This window comes from Orcinus orca, chromosome 12 (assembly GCF_937001465.1).
Source record: "Orcinus orca chromosome 12, mOrcOrc1.1, whole genome shotgun sequence".
In the NCBI taxonomy this organism is placed as follows: Eukaryota; Metazoa; Chordata; class Mammalia; order Artiodactyla; family Delphinidae; genus Orcinus; species Orcinus orca.
The window spans coordinates 77,321,890-77,341,497 of NC_064570.1; the positions used below are offsets into that span (position 1 = coordinate 77,321,890).

The 19,608-nt window shown below is 39.6% G+C and overlaps 1 protein-coding gene across 7 annotated transcripts in view; it reads left to right on the forward strand.

The window, feature by feature from the left end:
- FILIP1 (filamin A interacting protein 1) overlaps positions 1-19,608 on the forward strand; it is a 269,457-nt gene that overhangs the window by 172,038 nt on the left and 77,811 nt on the right. The window lies entirely within an intron of this gene.

Consider the following 19,608-nt stretch of genomic DNA (forward strand, 5'->3'; position numbering starts at 1 on the left):
CCAGGAACTTCACATTTGATTTAATAATCACACTAGCCCTGAAAAGTTAGATGAGGAATAAATAGAGGCTTAGATGGGTTAAGTAAACACACCCAAGGATGACCTAGTAAGGTGTACCATGCCTTTCTGACCTTAAAGCCAGTGCCTATTGTATGCCAGAAAAATAATATGTCACTGCTGTTTTTGTAGTCCAAACGGAAGAGCAAGCTCACTGGAAAAGAGAACTCTGTTCCACAGATAAGGGTCAGAGCATTTATTATTTGCCAACAGAACTTTTTCCATACAAAACAACAAATTTTAAAATTTACAACTTGGAATAATTTTTTGGGTCTCTAAATCACAACTTGAATGAATGTTTAGGCTCCTTTCAATGAAACCGCACTGCTTCTTGGGTGGGATTAAACCCAGCCAAAACTCAGACTGGGACTTGAATCCACCTGCACCTCACATTGGGACTTGAACCCATGATCCCTGACTTAGGAAGGGACTCAAACCCACTGTCTTTTAATTGAAACCGCTCACCTGGTGTCAGGACTTACTTAAGCTCAGGTTCTATTGTCACAGAAAGAATTCAGTGTGAGGCAAAGTGACAGGCAAAGAGTGAGTTTATTAACAATGGACGCTGTGAGAGGTACAAGCAGGCTGGCAAGGGAGCACGGCCCCGAGAACGAAGGGCTACATTTTTATAATCCAAGGAAAAGTAGGGGAGATGTCAAGGCTTACATCATTAGTTCCTCCTTTGACCCTATATGGTCTAACCAGGACTGTCATGGTGCTATTTAAATTATATGTATATTAGCAAAAGGGTGGTGACATATACTAAAATGTGGTAATTCATCTCAAGTTTCGGTGTAATGTCCCCTTTCCCTTTTCACCTATATTCCTGTCTTGGCTACATGCAGAGATGCTACTCTTCAAGGACCATTAACTCCCTGATTCATGTAACAAGATTCAGACCCCATATCTATTGTCTTGTGTTTTAACTATCAGGGTTTGTGGCTTTGAGTGTGTCAGGAGCCTGAATGCACCTGGTCTTCCTTCAAGGTAGTGTAGATTGTTGCTAGGTTACTGGATTCTTTTCTTGAGTGGTCGTTAGCCTATAACAGTTTCCCAAACTCTCTTAAAATTCCCTTTCTGACTGGATAGGTACATGTAAAAGTATGAAATTAGAACACACCCTAACACCATACACAAAAATAAACTCAAAATGGATTAAAGACCTAAATGTAAGGCCAGACACTATCAAACTCTTAGAGGAAAACATAGGCAGAACACTCTATAGCATAAATCACGGCATGATCCTTTTTGACCCACCTCCTAGAGAAATGGAAATAAAAACAAAAATAAACAAACGGGACCTAATGAAACTTCAAAGCTTTTGCACAGCAAAGGAAACCATAAACAAGACCAAAAGACAACCCTCAGAATGGGAGAAAATATTTGCAAATGAAGCAACTGACAAAGGATTAATCTCCAAAATTTACAAGCAGCTTATGCAGCTCAATAACCAAAAAACAAACAACCCAATCCAAAAATGGGCAGAAGACCTAAATAGACATTTCTCCAAAGAAGATATGCAGATTGCCAACAAACACATGAAAGAATGCTCAACATCATTAATCATTAGAGAAATGCAAATCAAAACTACAATGAGATATCATCTCACACCAGTCAGAATGGCCATCATCAAAAAATCTAGAAACAATAAATGCTGGAGAGGGTGTGGGGAAAAGGGAACCCTCTTGCACTCTTGGTGGGAATGTAAATTGGTACAGCCACTATAGAGAGCAGTATGGAGGTTCCTTAAAAAACTAGAAATAGAACTACCATACGACCCAGCAATCCCACTACTGGGCATATACCCTGAGAATACCATAATTCAAAAAGAGTCATGTACCAAAATGTTCATTGCAGCTCTATTTACAATAGCCAGGACATGGAAGCAACCTGAGTGTCCATCAACAGATGAATGGATAAAGAAGACGTGGCACATATATACAATGGAATATTACTCAGCCACAAAAAGAAATGAAATTCAGTTATTTGTAGTGAGGTGGATGGACCTAGAATCTGTCATACAGAGTGAAGTAAGTCAGAAAGAGAAAAAAACAAATACCGTATGCTAACACATATATATGGAATCTAAGAAAAAAAAAAAGAGGTCATGAAGAACCTAGGGGTAAGACGAGAATAAAGACACAGACCTACTAGAGCATGTACTTGAGCATATGGGGAGGGGGAAGGGTAAGCTGGGACAAGGTGAGAGAGTGGCATGGACAAAAGAATTCCCTTTCTGTCTTTAATCCCCTAGTGGGATTTCTAAACTAACTAATAATCCTACTCTATCCCTATCATCAGGAGGCTGCTTTATCTCCTCACCTGCATCTTGCTCTTTTTTTCATGCTTCTCAGTAGAATTATAACATACTGAAAAGTAGAAATCACTTCTAATGAATCCACACGTGACTGATGCCAATGCCACTGTCAAACTGGTGACTGGAAACATTTTTCATGAAAAGTAAAGTAAAATCTTCACTTTAGGTGCATTTTTCTAGTTTATTAATTCATTTAACACATTTTTATAGTTATTAAATGTTTTTAAGAGTAAAATGTAGAACTGCATACCTAGACCATGGTGAATTTAAATTGATGGTGTCCGCATTAGTGAGATGTCGCTGTAGCAGCACTGCTTACAAGTGCTAGCAGCTTGACATTGTTCACAAATTCCCTGGCCAGCTTTTAACGTTACTCTTTCTTATTCCCTCCTCTCTTCTGAGCCATTCTGGTGACATCCTGAAACTCACTGGGCGAAGACTTAGTAGATAAAGAACAGCGTTTTTTTTAGGCACTTCCTTCCTCATCGTCTTCCCTTGTTTCAGCCCCAGTGATCCTCGGGGACCTTTCCTGGTGCAGTGGTGACGGTTCAGGGGTTTGTTCTGAACCCTGAGTGATCTGTGGCATCCTGGGGTTTGCCAGATGGAGTTCCAAATGCAGACAATGTGTGGACTATTTCTGCTTGCAAAGCTAGCTGGCCCAGGTGGGATTTGAAATCTGACTTCATAAGCATCACATCAACCAGTCGTAGACCAGCCTCAAAATACATGAAGGGCTCAAAGAGACTCAGGTCACACAGCTGTCAACAGAGAATTATTTTTATCCAAACCATCTGTATTTAAAAGAGAAAGCAGGGCACTGATGAGAGTCGTTGAAATCATTTCACAGTGATATTAGTGCATGATCAAAAGAAAGAATATGGACTGATTCAAGAAAAGTGTTATCACCTGGGTCTTTTCGGCTCACATGTAATCCTGTCTGTGGACACAGTTTTGTGCTTTGATGATACATATTTTTTTATTGGCAGGAAGGAACTTCTACCACCTTTCCAAACAGCAGCCCCTGATCCCTGGCAGTGCTTACTCCCATGTTAAACATTTCCTGATCAAGGGCCTGAAAGGAAACAAGAAACAATGTGCACAAATTTTAGTAGACTCTGCTCTCCCCCTGCCTTTTAAAAATAGTAATAATGAAAGCACATTTGCAAGTCCAAGGCTCTGTGAGGGATAGCTAATTTATGAGGAAAATCAGTGATAAACCAAACATTTGTATGTCCCTAAGCAGATGTAGGAAACGGTCTAATGGGCTCAAAACCAGCACTGGGACCAATGAAACTGAGCGTCCCTTGAAGAGCGGTGCTACTGTTTTTGAGCCTTAAGTGGATCAGCCCATTTAAGGCATATTATAACCCCTGCCACCTTGGAATAGTGAAACAAATTTAATATGTGATATATATATATATATATATATATATATATATATGATATAAATTATATACATGTAATTTTTGAAAATTACCAAACATTTTTTTAAACCTGAAAGCAAGCAATGTGTAAGATGAACTGTGTTCTGAAACAATCAAAATGTGCAAGCCTTTTTTAAAAAAATGGAATGGAAATTCTTGGCTTTGAGTTTACAAGGGACAATCATTTGAGTGCAGATAAGATTACTGTTGCATGCAGAGTGTGAGCCCAGAGTATTTATCTTTGCAGTATCTGACATGACTTTACAGGTGGTTGCAAGGTCTAACATGTCAGCCTGAAGTGCCAGGTATGCTGGCTGCAAAAGACTGGGCAAAGACGTCTCCTGAAAAGAAACTTACACATCCTGACCGAGAGGCACTTCTGGGTCACTGAAGAGTGGAACGCAGGAAGCTGCAAACATTGCCCTCCCTCTCCCCCTCTCCAGAGCTCTAATTGCTTAAGTGGGGAGGGATATAGGGTCCCCTTCTTCACCTGTGCGATAAGATGTAGTGGTTGTAAGATTCCGTCTCCCCCTGAGTCTCACTGCCTTGTGCCACGATCTTCATAGTTTCCCACTGTTGTCCATTACAGCAGAGAGTGGACCAACAACCTGGTCCTGGGGACTTCCTTGGTGGCACAGTGCTTAAGAATCCACCTGCCAATGCAGGAAACACGGGTTCTATCCCTGGTCCGGGAAAATCCCACATGCTGCGGAGCAACTAAGCCCGTGTGCCACAACTACTGAGCCCGTGTGCCACAACTACTGAGCCCACATGCCACAACTACTGAGCCCGCACACCTAGAGCCTGTGCTCCACCACTAGAGAAGCCACCGCAGTGAGAAGCCTGCGCACTGCAACGAAGAGTAGCCCCCGCTCACTGCAACTAGAGAAAAGCCCACGCACAGCAACGAAGACCCAATGCAGCCAAAAATAAATAAATAAAAAATTAAAAACAAAAAACAACTTGGTCCTTGCTACGGACTATCTACTGCCATATGACGGTTGATTCAACTGACCAGGGAATAATTGACAGGCAATTGTGGAATACTGGCTAGGTAGTAGGGAGAATGCGAAGGGGAGGAATAAGCCATAGGGTCCCTGACCTCAACTAACTGCAGAGACATAATCTTCACCGTCAGTGCCTCACTTCGGTGTCCTTCCCGCTGTTTTCATGGTTTACTGCAACAGCCTAACTGGTACTACTTCCTGCGGTCTTGTCATCCACAGTTCTCCATATCACAGCAAGCGTTAGCTTTTTAAAATCCACATTGATCAACTCTTTCCTCTGCTGAAAATTCAGATACTCCCTGTTGCGCTGAGAGGCTTTCATGCACAGGCATCTGCTCACCTCTTGAGGTTCATCTTTCACTGTGTCCCCCCGTCTGTGGTCCTGTCACACTGACTTGTCTGCAGTCCCCTGAACATTTCCTGTCCTCAGGATTGTTGAGAGCGTCTTCTTATTGAGGACTAGTCTCTTTCATTATGTATTATGCAAATGATTGGAAAGGCACTAATATTCCACATGTTTCAGGTTGGCTGATGGGGGCACTGCATTTGTTCTATTCATTGATTTTGTCCTACTTTATTTTTAACATCTTTCCACATCCAGTGAAGGTCCTTAGGCAGGGGAAGCAATTCTCCAGACAAACACCTATTGTTTGTCTGTGCTTAAAAGCTTATTCCATTACTTGTTATAACTTGATCACGTTTCCTCAAAGACTTCCTGGGACAGAACTTCTGTTCTGTCCAGGCGTTCAGAGGTTTTTATATTTTGATAGAGTGTCATTCCTGTATCTCTTCACAGGTGGAGTTTTATTGTAGTTACATCCTCAGGAATCGCCTTGTAATTATAAAACAAGTGTATGGATAGAGCCACGCCCTGATTCAGTAGTAAACCTGAGCTGCCAAATCAGACCAAATACGAAAATACAATTCTAGGGTAAAGTGTTTATATTTTTAAAATTTTATATTAAAAATATTTTTTGTGTGATTTAAAACAACAATTTTATTATCTTTCTTTTTTGTTGTTATTGAGGTAAATTGACATAAAACATGATATTAGTTTCAGTTGTACGAGGTAGTGATTTGATATTTGTGTCTATTGCAAAATGATCACCACAGTAAATCTAGGTAACTTAAAAATAATTTAAAAGTTGGAATGGTTAATTCACACATATGGTTGAAAAGCTAGAAAAAAGTATAATGTATGCAAGTATGTATACATTCTTTTTGTTTTTTACACAAATGGAGCATATTATATACACCATTCTGCAATTGGTCTTTTTCAGATGTCAAATATGCCTTGAAAATCTTTCCCTATTAGAACATACAGAGATTTTACATTCTGTTTAAAGGCTGCAGAGTGTCTGACAGTTGGGTGTACCTTAGTGCAGACCCCTGTGGATGGACATTTAAGGGGTACCCAGTCTTTTGCTATCACAATCGATGCTGCTTGAATACATTATACATACATATTATCACACAGCTAAGAATTTTTCTTGGTCGCATTGCCAGCATGGAAAATTGTTGAGTCAAAGGATATATAAATTTGTGGTAGATTTTGCTAAGTTGCCCTTTATAGATCTGCTTTCCCACACTCTGACAACACACTTTATTATCAGTTGTTTTGCCATTCTGATGTTTTAATTCCTTTGCCAATCTGATAGGTGAAATGGATATGTCCTTGTAGTTTAAATTTACATGTCTCTATGAGTGAGGTTGAGCATCTTTTCCAATGTTTTTAGAAGTATTTGTATTTTCTTTTCTGTGACTGGTCTGTTTCTACTCTTTGCCTGTTTTTCTAGTGAATTTCTCGGCTTTTATTGATTAATAAGAGCTCTTTATATAGTAAAGAAATTAGTTCTTTACCTGTGATATAAGTAAATAAAATATTTTCCTACCTCATTATTTTTATTTTGACTTTGCTTTTGGCATTTCTTGCCATGCAGAGTTTATTATTACTATTATTAGTCAAACATCAGTCTTTTCTTTTATGACTTCTGATTTGGATCAAACTTAGAAAGGCTGTGTCACTCTTAGATTATGAAAGATTTCTTTCAAATTTTCTTCTAATACTCCCCCCCCCGCCCAGTTTTCCCATTTAAATATTTTATCCATCTGGAATTCATCTTTGTTTAAGGTGAGATGCTTCACTTTTTTGTAGATGACTACTGTCAGGAAGACAGAAACCACTCTAGATATTTCAACAGAGAGGAGTTAATAAAAAGATTTGGTGACACAGACATCGGAAGCTGAAAGGTAGAAAGAGAATGCTGAGGTAACCAAAGATAATAACTTCAGGAAGCAGTTACCACCTCAAGAGCTGGGGAAAGAAAGGGAAGAGGTAGACTTAGTACAACACAGGAGCTCAGAGGAGGGACCTCTCTGAGGAGGGCTCACTGCCCAGGTTCTGTGGGTTCCTCTGAGGGAGGCTGGGTCTGGAAGGTCTGAAGAAGCTGGAGCTGGAGCTAATGCTGCTGCTGGAGCAGTGCTGTCAAAACAAAGCAGAAAGGAGCTCCCGTCTCTCCGCTCCCCACCTTCTAATCCCACTAATGACTCCATGGCAGAACCCAACAGGAAGCAGCAAGCACAGGAGTCAGGAAATGCAATTTGCAGTGTTCCAGACTCAGTGGCACAGAGTAGAATAAAGACAAATGAGAGACAATAAGTAAATACCCGTTAACTGAACAATGAATATTCCCCTATGATTTGAAATGTCACTTTTATCCTGTAATATAATATTTAAATCTATTTCCAAGTTATAGTTTAGTCCATAGATTTCTCTATTTCATGCTCTAGTACCACACTGTTTTAATTATTGTAGGACTATGTTTTCATATGTGAATAGGTCAGTCCTTTCTCATTACAACTTTTTCTGAATTTTCCTAGCTCTTCTTATTTACTTTTAAAAGAGGTGACTTTATACTCAAAGGATCTTTAAAGGAATTTAAAATTCAGAACACTTTTTATTAAAAAAGTCATTTATTTTCCTTTGGAGAGGTTTCATTGTTCATGGTAATCAGAACCTCTATATATGAGGTACTTAACAAATACTTGCAGAATAACTAGCTGAAAATTTAAAATGTCATTGTGTCTTTTTTTATTCCATTCCTGTGAACTCCAAACCAGTTTTAGTTTTATTGTATTGGCAGTGGTTGAGCATATAGAGAAAATGCAGAGATCTTTGCCTTTGTCAGCAGTTCTTTATCTATTGAGTTGGCCAAAAAGCTTGTTCAAGTTTTTCCAGAACATCTTACGGCTGTTTGTGTAATCCAGACAAGAGCTGATGGTGGCTCAGACTAGGGTGGTATCAGTGGTGGTGACAAGTGCTCCGGTTCTGCACAAATTTTGTAGGAGAGCTGATAGTATTAGACGGCAGGTTGAATATGGAATATGTGAGAAAGCGATTAGTTAAGGCTGTCTGCAAGGTTGTTGGATCCAGCAAATGGAAAAGAGGGGTTACCGTTTACTGAGTAGGGAAGCACAGTAGACAAGTTGAGACCGGAAATGTAGCTTTGCATTATGCATGAGATGCGGTTAGACATTCAACTACAGAGAGATAGCCAGTAGGCGTCTGGATAAGAGTCTAGAGTTCAGGGGAGACATCTGGACTGGAGTTATCGATTTGGAAGTCACCAGTATGTAGATGGTAGTTAATGCCATGAAACTGGGTGAAAATCATGAAGAAAGTAAATTTAGATAGAAGAGATAAGAGGTCCAAGGACTGAGCCCTGGGGAATTCTAGCACTGAGAGGTTGGGAAGAAGAGGAGGAGGAATCCGCAAAGAAGAATGAGAATGAGCACCTAGAGAGGTTGGAGGGAAATTAGCAAAATAGAATGTTCTGGAGTCAAAGTGAGGAATTTTTCAAGGTGGAGAGAAAGATCAGAAGTGTCAGATGCTGCCAATGGATCAAGGAAAATGAGGAATGAGAGTTGACCGTTGCTTTCGGCAACAGGGAAGTCACGGTATGCCTTGATAAGAGACGTTTCAGTGGGGTGACAGGAGCACAAGCCTGACTGCAGTGGGCTCACATGAGTGAGCTACTGCTTGTTTGGTAGGAGAGGATATTGGAGTCAGGAAGTATGGGCAACTCTTCCAATGAGTTTTGTTGTAGAGAGAAGGGGAAAAATGAAGTGGGACTTCTAGGAGTCAAGAGAGGGTTTTATTATGATGGTAGAAATAACAGTATGTTTGCACGCTTATGAGAACAGCTAGTACGGAGGGCAACATTGATGGTGGGCAAAGGCTGGAGCGTGTCCTAGGTCATAAAGAGAGGATGGGAGCTAATGGATAAGTCAAGAAGTTGGCGTTAAATAGAAGCACCAACAGTTCACGTCTAGTAACAGAAGAGAAGATTATGTACATAGGGACAAAGATGCTGTAGGTGTACAGAGATGGTGGGAGTTTGTGGTTGTTCTTCTATAATTGCTTCAATTTTCTTGGTGGGCTGGGTAGCAAGAGGAAAGGTGTGTGAAAGATTTGATAAGAGAGAAGTTATAAAATTGTAGTGAATGAAAGTGGACTAGAGGAATATAGTGTGATTTCTTGGTAGCATTAACAGCCTAGGTAAAATTAGTGATGATGAATTTAAAGTGAGATCACTTGGCATGATGTGTTTTTTCTGCCTGTGGGTACAAGCATTAGAGATGGGACTTGACCAAGAGTTAGATTTGATTTGGCTGTGATTTGACCAAGAGAGTATAATCAAGTGAGAGAAGGGGTATGAAACTGAGGATGTGTACAATGGAAATTGAAGCTGGAAGAGAAGGAAAATGAGCACAAGTAGTGTGAAGGACAGAATTATTAGAAGAGAGAAGTTCAGGGAATTGGGAGGTCAGGGTACCAGAATAATCATCTAAGGGAATATTGAAAATCACCAAGAAACTTGACAGAAGTAGTGTTGGAGGGCATAACAGCAATCCAGGAGCTCGTAACTTCAAGGAAGGAAGGGGAGTGAATGCCCTGGGGGTGTGAATGGAACATGATTACAAACAGAAAGGATACAAATGATATTGTCATGAGATTCAAAGCCAGGACATTTTAGGGAAGAGGGAGAGAGAATGATCTGGAAGCGGTTAATGTGGAGGAAGAAGAAATCTAAGGAGAGTGGGAGAGAAACTATACACTTCTCAGGGCTCTTGGGGAAGTGGTGTCCTCAGGAAAAGAGCCAGGGTTCTCTTAGGGAAGTGATTCTCAAACTTGGCTACAAATGCTCAGGCCACACCCAGACCGATTAAATAACAACCGCTGGAAGTGAGAGGCAGGAATCAGTATATTTTCAAAACTTCACAGGATTCCAGGGTGCTGTCAAATTTGAGAATCACTGCTTTTAGAGCGAGGAGGTGATGGGAACATTTTCAGAAGCTTTTGTGAACTTAGAAGTGGCTTGTGGTTGAATGTGTGTTTCAAAAAGCATAGTGAAAGAGTTTCAGGAGATGGAGATTAAGTGAGATACAGCATTATAAAAGATGCCAAAAGCAGACTTGAGTCTGAGAGGTGAGGGGGTTGAGTTTTCTCTGGGTTTTACTAGTGGTACCTAAAGTACAAAATGTCTCCATTTTAGCAGCTGCTATATCAGAAGGACACAATTGTTTTCTTTATTTACGGCTTTGGTGAGTCCTTAGGAGATGCGCCAGATATGTCAGGAAGAGATGCTTCAAATAGTTTTGCTCTGGTTAAGTCATCTTGGGATGGAAGCCTTTCAACTGATCCCCATGAAAATGACACCATCTGTGAGATGGCTACTAGCACTTCAGCTGGAAAGAGTGAGGCCATATTGCTGCAGCTCCGTGGTGTCTTGCTAAATTAGTTCTTGGGATTAAGCATATGTGAAGAGTGGCTGCAGAAAGAGGCCATTCAGACTTCATGCTTGTTGGCCTTGAAGGTCATGGGGAAATTGGAAGGAAATTTTGGGATATTCCCATCATATTATTTAAGACTAATCACTGTTGAACATGACATGATGAGTTCAGCATTGAGCAATCTGGCAACACTGGTTGTCTGATCTCATCCACCTGCCTCTTCTATTTAGTCATCTTCACCACACTTTCATCCGACCACTGGCTTTTGGATGATGAAGCATGATAATGACAGCTCAGATAAGATCCCTAACCATGAAAACTCAGTAGAGGTCAATGCATATCAATCGTCTGAAACAACAATGTTTGGCAACTTGGTAACTACAAATAAGCAGCAGGAGTTTGAAGTAGACTAGGGGACCATGAACCATTTTATCCACTGTATCATAATCAAAGTTTTTTTCCCTGAAGCTTCCCAGCAATTAATATGAATCTTAGCCAGTTGTTCTTGGTCATTTATTATGAAAAAGCTGATACACCGGGAACATAATACAAGCTAGTAAGGCAGAGATTTTTAAACATCAGAATCAAAGTCATGCTGTCAGATAAAGCTCAGGCTTAGGCTTTCATGAAAAAAAAAATCCTAAGGGGCTGCAAGTAATGAAAACATAATATATAACGTGCTGAACCAGAGTGCTCCCCACTTTGAATGATGATGATTGGTTATTGGCAGTAGTTGCTGATAAACATAACAAAATCAAGTTTTTCCAACATCTTCTCTCAAGAGGACTATAAAAAAGTTGGTTGATGTAGGAATTGCACATGGGAAGACGCATGCTGTAAATAATGCGTAAATAAATACATGTACTCACTGATCTGAAAATTAAGGTAAAAATGTTGAATCCAATATTTTTGAGCTCAGCATCAATATTCCTATTGCTAATGGACAAATAATGTTTGAATATATAATCAAACTTCAGAGAAATATCAACTACTTTTTTAGGGCATTGATTTTATAGCATGCCAAGATTCCTTCAAGTGTGCCCAATAGAATTCAAATGTTTATTTTAAAAATTGATCTGGCCAGGGGCTTCCCTGGTGGCGCAGTGGTTGAGAGTCCTCCTGCCGATGCAGGGGACACGGGTTCATGCCCCGATCCGGGAGGATCCCACATGCCGCGGAGCGGCTGGGCCCATGAGCCATGGCCGCTGAGCCTGCGCGTCCAGAGCCTGTGCTCCGCAACGGGAGAGGCCACAACAGTGAGAGGCCCGCGTACCTCAAAAAAAAAAAAAAAAAAATTGATCTGGCCAAAAAATTGCTCAGTTCACATTTAAAAAACGAATTAACTAGCATATGGATTAATTCCTACTTGAGATTGTTGCCATGTATTCACTAGTGATTTAGTAAAGTGGAGAGCTCTCTGGTCTGAGAATCAAGAGACCTGGGTACTAATATATAATCAACAACCAATCAGTTGTATCTCTTGGGCAAATCATTGGCTTCTCTGAACCTGTTTCCGTAGTTGTAAATCAAAGGGTTCAAGTTCTTTCCTACTCTAAATTCCTGCAATTCTATGAATCAACTGTTCTGCTAAAACTTGGAGCCATTTAAGTTAGTCAAAAAACTGAAATTAAAGTTAATCCTTTCTCATGGCTTCCCTATGCTATCCCATGCTCTAGAACTTTCCTCCCATCCTTCCTTTCAAAAGGTGGCTTGATGAATAATTAGCTATAGGAGTTACCTTCCCAAATTTCATTCCTAGTGGATTATAAAGTCATGCAAGAATGGGATTATGTCCTCCTCATGTGGGATCCATCGTAACAACTAGCAAAATAAATTTACACGGAGCTGCTAAGTTAATAAATGAGTAGATAGAAAGAAGAAAGGAAGGAGGGAAGGAAGAAGGAAGGAGTTAATTAACTGCTCCATCTATGGTGTGTGTTGATGTTAGTGGAAACAGAAGCAGTAGCCACGTCCTTCAGCTTTCATCCAGAGAAGGTAACGGGACAAATCAAAGAGATGTTTGGTAAAGATTTTATTTAATTACTACAGGCATAATCACAGTAGAGATGTTTATTTCAAACAAATTCAACACAGTGGAATTGTAGTCCAACACAATTATCTGGTCTTTCCCTTGGAATTTTTTGGGGGGTGGGTTAGTGTTTGATCTAAACTTTGGGTTACAGATTCAGGCAAAAAGAATTAAGAAAACTGGAAAAGACTCAGTTGACAGCTGGACATGTATAAATAAAGAAGACAATCAAGTTATTGAAAAACAAATAAGCAAGACATAACTGTTAGCTCTGGTGAAATGAGAATTAGCATCAATAGAATTTCATTCTTCTTGAGCTTTCCATTCTATTAGAATAAAAAAATAAAGTGGTACATATTTGAGAGACTCTATATTGATAGGTATGTAGGGGGAATTCATAAAGTATAATATTAAGATTGCCAGCTCTGGAGTTAGGCTGCCTAGATTTGCATCCTGATACCACACAGGCTGGGCGAATTACAGAACTTCTTTGTACCAATTCAGATCCCTCGTCCACAAAATGGTGATAATAATAGTACCTGTTTGTTAAGGTTACTGTGAAGTTTAAACAAGATAATGTTTGCAAAGCACTCTACACATTTTCTGACATATAGTAAATGCTCGATAATATTAGGCAGAGAGCAATAGAAAGAGAGACAGAGACAGAGAAAGTGTGTCTGCGCTGACATCTGCATTTATGTATCTATAGAGAAAAACAATCCTGAAAAGATCGACTTCAAATTATTAATAGAATCAGCCCTGGGGAGTGGAATTTGGGAGAAAGTGGCATATACCTTCACTTTTTCTTTACTGTTGATTCTGTAATGTTGATCTTTAAAAAATAATCAACATTTATTACATTATAAGTTTAAATCTTTAAGAATTTTGACAGTAGATCTAAAGAGATAATTTACTAAATTAAATTAATCCAGAGAGAGCACAATTTAAACTGGTTTATGCAGAATCAAGGCAGCAAAAGAGGCCATAAGTAACAATTCCTTTCGGGGGGAGGCCATAATTACATACACATTCAAATCTGCAGTCTTAGATAATTCTTTGAGCTAGATAGGATACTGCTCTTTCTACTAGAGTTGAGAAAGTTGAGAGGTTTCCTGCATCTTATGTTATCACTCAGCCAGTGAAGAGCAGGCCCAGAACTCAGGGCCTTGATTCTTTCAGACCCTCCACCCCGTTATGACATGCTCCGTGTTGATCATTCCCCACAGAGCCCCAGGTTTAAAGAGACAAGTAATAGCTCACTTACATAATCTCATAAACCCAGCAGAATGGATGGCGACATTTTCTGATGAACTGGCTAATTTGCCTTAGATCTATATAAAGACACAGGTGAAAACTCAAAATATGTGAGTCATTCTGGTAACTTCTTATATCTTGTAAAGTTTAAATACAGTGATGTTTTAGGCTTTTGTGGCAGGTACACTGAAGCTTTTCACCTTGTGGGTAATTTAACATGGTTAGCTTTGGTTGAGATCTCATTTTTTGGCTGCAGATTCACAGGATCCCCCAGTCTATTCAGTAATTGTGATGCAGTCCTGTAGCATTTAAGACTAAGCCCTAAAAGCTTTGCTTTGTATACTTGATCTGTAGCGACCTTTTGAGTTTGCTGCCTATTGAACCGGAGGTCTTCCTTGTGAAATCATAGAATACTGCCCCAGTTCACTTTCTGTTACTTGATATCACTGAACAAAAATACCATTATCAGGGTCTGAGAAAAAAAAGATAGGGTACCCTGTCTCTTTAAAAGTTTAAGAATAGCAAGCACAGTAGAGTTAATTCTTTGGGGGCTGTGCCTTGAGAATTTTCTGGCTTAGAGTCAAGCTACAGATAATTAATTATGTCAGTGAAAAGCTCTGATGGCCTGTTCTTTTCAGAGAAAAGTGACATCATCCATAGAATTCTCTGGCAATAAAGAAGAACAAAGCTGTGAGTGCAGGAAATAACAGACAGATGTCCATGAGTGCATATTTTATCTACTTCAAAGTACATTGCAAGAAGTCATACTCTAGGGCCGTCTCCCAGCAGCAGTGGAGGGGTCTTGGAGAGTCAGAGAAGGAAGTTTGCAGGACTGGGTTCACCGACCTCACATGCCCTGGCGTGAAGAGAGAAATGTGACATTTTTAGGGAAGTTACTAAAAAGATGACAGTGCTCAAAAAATGTTGGCAAGATCGTGGCAAGCCAATCAAGTTACATCGTGTGGGGAAACTGGACCAGATGGTGGTGGTACCATTTGTGGATGAATGTTACTATGGGAAATATTACCCAGTGAGTTTCATTCCAGGACCTTCTCTTGCTTTGTGTTTATATCATACTCTCACAGAAAACTGTTACTGACCCCCAGAGCAACTTGTAATGGAAAGAATAAATATTTTGAAATCAGATAACTCTGTTTCTTACAAATCATGTAACCTTGGGCAAGCTATTTAATTTCTTTGAGCCTTATTTTCTTCATCTGTAGAATGGAGTTAAGAGAAATAAGTAATACCCATGACAATAATTTTGTTCACACCAGGGTGCAATTAAAATATTGGTTGTTATTAAATTCAACTCTATCCTTCCCTGAAAAATATGTTAGTTTCATATTACACATATAGAGCCAGACATATTAGTTGGAATACATGTTTACTTACATAAGCAATTTTAGACACGATAAAAAGATAATTGTTTCAAAATTTCAGGAAAAATTCTACTATTAGAGATTTATTCCTCTGAGTTGATACTACCCATTCTGGAACTTTCTATTAAAAAACATTTTATCTGACTATCAAAGTAAAAGTAGTTCAATGTAGATCATTTAGAATATGTATTCTCAATGAGAGTTTCCCAACAGGGTAAAATTAGTTCTTAGAGAGGGGTACAGAAATTTTAAATGTCATAATGGTTTGTGCACCTCAGAAAGATCACAGTACATTAACAGATGTACATTAAAGTTTCATAAGGGGGAGATTAGGAAAAAAATATCTAAAAAGTCTCCTTAGAAGCACAGAACTGAAAAAAGTTTGAGAAACAATGATTTAGAAATATTTAAAAGTTACAAAGAAAAACATTAATCACCCATAATTCTAACATCCTGAAAGAACAATTGTGAATATATGTGTATTTTTCTTCACATATATTTGTTTTACGTAATTGCAAGCACGGTGTACACACAAATTTGAATAACGTTATAAGCATTTCCCACCTCATTCAACATCCCTCGAAATACATTATTTGAAGTCTGTAAAATATTTTATCTTATGGAAGTATTATATTTTACTCAAATATTTCCTTATCATTGAATATTTACATTGATTCCAATCTTTTCACTGTTATAAGTAGCATCATAATGAACATACTCATGCACAAATCTCTGCCCTTCTTGTTAAACTCCTCAATGAAAAGGTCTCTTGTATGCATCTATTACCAAATTGTTTTCCAGAACCTTCCCAACAAAACTGTGAAAATTCCCATTAATCAAACTCTCACTACAATGACTATTATAGTTCTAAAATGTGTTCTGATTTAAGGCTGAGCAACGGTATCTCACCATTGCTTTAATTTACATTTATTTAGTTGTTAGTTAAGTTGAACTATTTCCTAATGAACATTTTATATATAAGTAAATTGTATATTTATGACTTTCTATTGAGCCTTAGGGGTTTTTTTCACTGAATCTGTGAACTCTTTATAATTGAGGATAGTTACCTTATGTCTGTCATAGTTGTTACAAATATGTTTTTTGGCCATTTAATTGGCTACGGTTTTTTTTCACATGTAGAATCTCTAATCTCTTTCTTTGTCATTTCAGAGAAAATGTTTTCCCCCTTCAAAGTCAGATAACTACTCATGTATATTCATTCATTATTCATTTATTCATTCATTCATTCATTCACTCATCTGTCTTTAAAGAAAGAAACACATAAAACAAGGTTATATACTGATGGATGATGAAAATATTGTGATGAGAGACTTGTGGAAACCTAACTGCATTTCCCCCAGAGCAAGGATTCCGTGTTCTCTAACTCACTGTTTGTGATAACTTTACAGAAAACAACTATTGCAGATAATGAGAATCAACTGTAATTCATTTCTATTTGTTCCTTGAATCATGGCGAGATTTGACAGGAATTTCATGAACATAAAAGGAAGTAATAAGCCAGTACCTTTTGGGGTCTAAGCTTTGTGTAGTGAAAGGTAAAAGGTAGATTTTTAAGAAGCTATTCTGTCCTCAAAAGAGAAAGTAGACATGCTTAGAAAAGGGGAAACACAGGACACTGCTGTTGGATAAGGAGAATACACGCACACAACACACACACACACACACACACACACACACACACTTTACTCATACATGTAACAAAAGTTTATTGAGTTGGGTCCTGTGCTAGGGGCCAGGGACACAAGAGAACAAGAGGCTGTGGCCTCCCTGGGCTGCCAGTCTTGTGGGAAGGGAGAAAACGAGCAATAGTGGTTACAAAGTGATAAGTACAGTGATTAGGGAAGTATCAGGCGACAGAAAGAGCAGGGCTACACATTTTACATCTATTCTCAAATCACAGAGCATCACATGGTTCCTAAACACTGATACTTAGGTAACAGCACACATGAGGTTTTCTTGATAAAAAACTTTTGAATGTGGTCCAATAGAGTAAAAAAGCTTGGTAATTGTATAAGCAGATGTAATCAACTACATTTTCACTTTAAAAGGGTAGATTTGGCATTTCAATCTGGGATTTGGCACCAGAATGCCAAATATTGTCCATAAAAGCAGTTAGCCAGGGCTTCCCTGGTGGCGCAGTGGTTAAGAATCTGCCTGCCAAGGCAGGGGACACGGGTTTGAGCCCTGCTCCAGGAAGATCCCACATGCCATGGAGCAACTAAGCTCGTGCGCCACAACTACTGAGCCTACGCTCGAGAGCCCACGAGCCACAACTACTGAAGCCCGCATGCCGAAAGCCGGTGCTCCGCAACAAGAGAAGCCACCGCAATGAGAAGCCCAAGCACCGCAACGAAGAGTAGCCCCCACTCGCCGCAACTAGAGAAAGCCCATGCGCAGCAACGAAGACCCAACACAGACAAAAATAATAAATATATAAATAATAAATAAATTTATTAAAAAAAAAAAGATCACAAACAGTACAGAAATCTTGGGCCTTTTTCAGGAGTCTCCTTTCTTTAAAAAAGGGCATTCCAACTAGGAACTCATAAGAATTTTATTAAACATCAAAGATGTAATTTTTTAAAAATTAACATTTCTTTTTTTTTCTTTAATTAATTTATTTTATTTTATTCAGTTTTGGCTGCGTTGGGTCTTTGTTGCTGCGTGCGGGCTTTCTCTAGTTGCAGCGAGTGGGGGCTACTCTTCATTGCAATGGCTTCTCTTTGTTGTGGCTCTAGGCACTTGGGCTTCAGTAGTTGTGATGCGTGGGCTTCAGTAGTTGTGACGCACGGGCTTAGTTGCTCCGCGGCATGTGGGATCTTCCTGGACCAGGGCTCAAACCCGTGTCCTCTGCATTGGCAGGTGGATTCTTAACCACTGTGCCATCAGGGAAGCTCAACATTTCTATTTTTGTACTTATTTTTACTTTCTTTTCCTAAATCAGAGGGCTTGGCTTTGGTTGCACCTTCATTTAGAGGCAATGCTTCCAGCCTCAGTGCTAGCACAAGATGCGCTGTTTGACATTGTTTCTTACTGATGCCAGGTTTTAAATAGAATACTCAGAAAAGTTTAGGAAAAATTGTTAAGTCATTCCTGCTGCAACATAAACTTTTGACAGGGGTGATGAAGAAACTGCAGACTCTCGCATAAACTGTGGAGTCCAAATGCTTGAATTTAGCAAGGAGCTGCTCCTTCAAAGCACACCAACAAATAGTGCAGGGGGCTCAGAGGCGCGGGGCAAGCCAGCAGGGGCTGCCAGTGTCTGTGAAGCCTGTGGCACAGGTACTGCAGGTACTGTTATGAGTGGTCCGGGGATTCACAGAATATCGAGAGCCACAGGGCTGAGGAGAACTGCCTTAGCCTTTGACTTACTGATGCAGTTTGTGGAAAGGCTTTTTGCTGTGTTGCCCAATAGATCCAGCTGTTCCACATCAGTCAACTCACTCCTATGAGAAAAGAAAAAAGAGGAAATTGCCTTTTATTGGGCATCCACAGTATTTCAGGCACTATATTAACCACTTCACATATATTTCAATCTCTTACAGGGTGGGGAAGATGAAGTTCAGAGCTAAGTGGCTGAAGGTCACGTTAGCAGAGCTACAATATGTCTGTTTGGCTGCCAAAGGGCAGGGTAGCTAACATTTGCCAGGTACCTTTATACATCAGCTCATGTAAAACCTGTGAGGGAACTACTGCTGTGCCCATTTTACAGATGAAGAAACTGAGTTCAGAGAAGCTAACTCATTCAAGTCACACTAGCAGTAGTGCTGATGTATGTTTCTAACTCAAGAGTCCCAAGTGCATGCTGTTTGTACCACATTGCTTCTCTTGAGTAGGAGTAAAAATAAGCAAAAAACTAGCTCTCAGTTTCCATCAGCAACTTGTTTAAAGAGAAAGACAGGGACTTCCCTGGTGGTCCAGTGGTTGAGAATCCACCTACCAATGCAGGGGACGTGGGTTCAATCCCTGGTTGGGGAACAAAGATCCCACATGCTGCAGGGCAACTAAGCCTGCATGTCACAACTACAGAGCCTGCACGCCTCAACTAGAGAGAGCCCAAGTGCCACAACGAAGAGGCTGCATGCTGCAACTAAGACCCGATGCAGCCAAAAATAAAAATAATAAAAAAATAAAGAGAAAGACAAAAAGCAAGTGGGTTAAGGAAGCACATTACAATAAACATGTTCAGTACACCAAAACAGCTGATACTTAGAATGACGACCCCGAGTTCTCAGAAAGACATTAACTGATGTGTATTACATTCTTTTTTGAAAGGAAAGGGACTTCATAATTCATTTGAATTCTAAATGAATTCAGTTTGGGA